The following is a 5,309-nucleotide window of genomic DNA, read 5'->3' as shown; positions in this document are numbered from 1 at the left end:
AAGAGGTAAATACAAACATATGATGAAATATAGTGCATAAATGAGCAGGTATAGGATGAAGTAAGGTAGAACTCCCTTTGAATCTGCCTTGGTAAACTTCAATGATTTAATCAGATCAAGACGAAAGTAAGGGCTGATTGGGATCACATCAACATCCATGAGATAAAATTAGAACCAAAGATAAATAGCAGATCGAGTAGTGAATTTACAGATTTATCATATGTAGAGGATCCACCCTAGTACGCATCGACAAAGGTAGTGAGATAGAGTAAAGATGTCGATCAAAAAAGAATGTTATGACATATTATACCTTGTAGATAATAAAGGATGTGTTTAGATGTTTTCCAATGTGAAAGTAAAGGACCATGCATGTATTGCAACAAAAGATTAATGAAAAAAGTAATATCCAGATGAGTAAGTGTGAGATACTAAAGAATTCCAAGAAACCGTCGATAAGCGTGAGATACTAAAGAAGTCCGAGAAACCATCGATAGCTAGAGATATCTAACGATATAGATGATTCATGTGGAGATAGTTTGTCAGAAAAAGACATAGGTGTGGAAATTGCCTTCGCATTTTCCAAGATGTTTGAGATGTATTGTGTTAGGGATAAAAATAAACTAATTATGATTGGAAATGGCTTCAATGCTAAGAAAATGGTTGAGCAACCCCATACCCTTCAAAGCAAACTTCGTATGTAATGAGTAATGAAATTAGTATTATTACTAGTACACATAATATCATGCAGTATACTAGAAGGCATTAAATGACTCTTTGTATTATAAATTAAGGGTGATGCAAGTATTATTACTAGTAAACACAATATCATGCAGTATACTAGAAGGCATTAAATTACCCACTTTGTATTATAAATTAAGAGTGATGCATCACCCTTTGATTTCTGAAGTCAAATTGAAGAAGAAATTGAGAAAGTTCAATATGTACCCCTTCAAAGCAAACTTCGTATGTAATGAGTAATGAAATTAGTATTATTACTAGTACACATAATCATGCAGTATACTAGTACCCCTTCAAAGCAAACTTCGTATGTAATGAGTAATGAAATTAGTATTATTACTAGTACACATAATATCATGCAGTATACTAGACGGCATTAAATGACTCTCTTTGTATTATAAATTAAGGGTGATGCAAGTATTATTACTAGTAAACACAATATCATGCAGTATACTAGAAGGCATTAAATTACCCACTTTGTATTATAAATTAAGAGTGATGCATCACCCTTTGATTTCTGAAAGTCAAATTGAAGAAGAAATTGAGAAAGTTCAATATAATAGACAATGCCCTTGGTGTTTGTTTTAGTCCATACAGGGTCTTACGTAATCGATAAATATGAGAAAATTTTGTAGCTCAACATATCCTGGAGGATGTTCTAGATAAACTTTCTCATGAAAAGTATCATTCAAGAAGACATTATTGATATCAACCAGCTTGATAACTCACCCATGATGAAGTGCAAGAGTAATGTGTATTGTAACATGTTTCATCACATGACTAAAAGTATCAAAATAGTCTCGATCAGCTACTTGAGAATACCCCTTTTCTACTAATATGGCTTTGTATCGATCAACAAAGCCATCTAGAATCATTTACACGCGGAACACCCATTTGTAACCTACTACAGATTGCTTAAATCATAGAACAATATCACATTTATGATTGTGCATCAAGGAAGTAAACAACTCTTCCATAACTTTCTTCCATAATGGATCTTCAAGAGCATGAGCAATAGTTTTCGGCCCCAATATGGAACAAAAAGGATGACATGTACTGTTATTAACAAATAAATTACTAAAATACCTCAAATTTGGCCAATAAGTGCGTAGTTGTTGAGTATTTTTGTGTGGCAAGGGATTTGTTGTAGCAACAGGTACATCATTATCCTTTGGCATATCAACCAAGTTTGTTTGTGTAGAGGTGGATCATTAGTTTGCTGTGATATGTTAGGCGAAGGTGTTGACACTAAAACTGATTAATCATTTTGTCTTGACATATTGATCAATGGATTTGTACGAGATGATGTCGAGGAAAAAGGGAACAAAGACTGAGGAGAATAATGTGGCACAGTGATTGCATTTCTTACAGTAAATAAAAATATGTGAGGAATAAACTAAACATGACGAGAGGCATAAATTTTGTTAGTATATGGATCCAAGCATTTATAAGCAGACTGCATCACGGAATATCTAAGGAAAACATACTCAGCAGATTGCGGTTCAAGTTAATGCTTTATGTACGATCGTAGCCAATGAAAACATAAACATCTTAATGGTTGAAGCTTATCATATTTCGAAGTAGGGAGTATTGATATATTATCTAGTATCGATTTTGGCATCTTTTTGATGAGATAAACAATCACCAGAAAAACATGAGGCCAATACTCTGTTGGAAGAGATACAAAGTGAACTACAAAAGAACCAATCTCCATTATGTGACAATGTCTTTGTTCAACTATCTCGTTGTGTTCAAGTGCATGTGGCTGTAAATTGAAGTGTGAAATGTCTTCTAATCTCATAATTTCAAGATCTTAATTAATTCACCTCTATTGTTGAAAAATAAGGACAACATTCCAATTGAAAAAGCATTCAACAAATCAATTGAGGAAATATTGTTGCCACATCATATCCATTCTTCATCAGGTATAACCAACTATATTTGGTGAAGTGATTAAAAAACACCACATAATATTAATATCTATCATATGACATGTGTTTAGTGCTCCAAACTTCCTAATAAATTAGTTAAAGTGGTCGAGAGCTTGACATAGTATTTTGATCAAATGACAATTTGTGGCTATTATTAATAAGACATGAAGAATAATGAAATTCTGTCAAACTAGTTGAGTCATAAGGTATATTACATGTGCGTATTATAGAGGCTAAGATTTTATTGGATGGATGGCCAAACTTGTGATGTAGTTAATGCACAGACAAGAAACTGATTGAAAAGAAAAGGTTGTGGAGAGGAGTTCCTATAGGTTAATCTTAAAAAAGAAAATTAGAGTCAAAGAATTCAACAGATGCATGATTAGTTTGACACAATTCAGAAATCAAAATCAAGTTTGTATATAATCGAAAAACACACAAGACATCTGTAAGAGAGCGTCCTAGTTGTAGTGAGAACTATGCATCAACCAATTTGAGATGTAGGTAAAGAATTATCATTACCAATTGAATTGTATCATGATCATCATCAGTGGATAAATCTTTAAGAGCTGTAGTAATCATGGTAGTATGATGTAAACCACCACTATCAAACATCCAATGAGCAAGATCAGATGAACAAGTAGTAGTAACGCTGACAAGATAAAAGTTATTGTTCTAAAGGAATCGAGAAGCTTATGAAAATCCTGAATAATATTGCCCTGGAAAATTACTGAACTTAAAAAGAATATTTTGTAGTCGAAAATTACTTAATTGAGTAAGAGGACTATGACCGCCACTAGAAGTTGAATGACCAAAGTGACCATCATTTCCTTGAGATTTGTTGATTGAATAACCATGATTCTAATTAGCTCATTGCGTAGAATTTTTTTTGGAAATAAGTGTGCTTGTTTATATTCCTAGATAAGATGCACATGGTAAGATAAGATCTCATACAACTCGAGCATTTTTTGTTGGTGTACTACGAACACGAAGTGTAACACCTTAACTTGTATATATGTACTATTACAAGTTAAAGATGTCACATTAATTAATCAAAACATTTCTTAGCCCATAATGGGTAAAATTTTGTTTCTTTTAAAAATTTCCAAATTTTCACATTTATTATAAAATAATCAATGATAGAAAATCAAAATGTAATATTTCGACTTCTAATTCAAATCCCATTTTAGGTAGTAACATGCACTTCTGCTCTGTTTAATATAATAAATAAAACTATCTTATTTTAAAATCTAATTAATTAATACATAAAACATGATTTAATATAATAATATTTATTCATACGATAAATTTTATTTCATAGACATTTCTTACTCGAATACTTGCTACCAAGAAAATTTAGAACATAGGATGTCATTATTGTTACCTGTAAATATTCCTAGATGATTGATGCCAAGGTCAGTTCCTTACTCCTCTAGCTTTTTTTACCTACGCGTGAATTTTCAAAGCTAACTTACAGAAACTGTTTTTAGCAGAATATGCTGCCCCATTTTCTAACCTATCCTCGATTAAAAATTCATATCTTTTTGTATATTATTTGAAATTAGTAGTCATTTGTTTTAATGAAACTAGACTGATCTAAAAATCCAAAGGTATAAAAGTAATCCTCTAATCACTTCTTTATAATTTATGGTGATTTTCTAAACTTACTGTTTAGATCACAAATTTGGCAGATTTCACTAATTTGCATCCTTAGCTTGTTCACTAATTCTATTAGCTTACCAAATGAACATTTATGCACGAATTACAATTCACATAAAATTTAAGACTTACTACTTACCATAGTAACTCCGCATTGGCCCATCACAAGCCAATGTTTGCACGATATTGTAAATATAAATTAAATATGCACTCACTGGTGTCCTTAGCACGTAAACTTTCCTTAGATATTCACATGCATCCATAAGTCTCCTTAGCTTCAATATTGTTTGATCTTGAATTCAAGCACACAATCTAAAAGAGCACCATTTACACAACATATATAATTCAAATCACATGTTAGAATCTTACTAACATAGGCAAGCATTAAAAAAAAATTCTTAAAAAAAATTTTCGACGCTCATTCGATACTAATTCCATGCCAAAACTTTAATGTTGACCTTAACAATTCAAGTTTACCACTTAAGTCCCTTTTTATCCAAATTCATCCAAACTTCACATAACATTTTTAAATTTACATTTTAACCACTAATTATGAATTCTTTTAGAATTCATCTCACTTTTTCATTTAATTCAAAATGGTTCTTTTCCATTTAACTTTAATTCAAGATTTAAATGACTTAATAATAAATTTCACCTTTTAATACCTCAAAAATTATACCATTTTCACTTAATTCATTAACTTTTCCATATTTATGATTTGGTCATTAAACTTTACCAGCTTTATAAAATATCCAATTGTCACCTTCTAACATCAAATTCAACTTTCTAACATTAAATTACAGCATGGTACATCATCTATTTAGCAACTGAACATCAATCCCATAATTTTTCATAATTCAAAATAGGTCCTTCAATTTTCAAAAAATTATAAAATGGTCTCAAGAACTTTCTAGACCTTGTAGAATCCTTCCTACATCATTTACAACCCTTATAAAATATTTCCATATTGTTTTTCACTGT

This window comes from Hibiscus syriacus, unplaced genomic scaffold (assembly GCF_006381635.1).
Source record: "Hibiscus syriacus cultivar Baekdansim isolate YM2019G1 unplaced genomic scaffold, ASM638163v2 tig00000003_pilon, whole genome shotgun sequence".
Lineage (NCBI taxonomy): Eukaryota > Viridiplantae > Streptophyta > Magnoliopsida > Malvales > Malvaceae > Hibiscus > Hibiscus syriacus.
Note: the sequence above shows the minus strand (reverse complement) of the source record.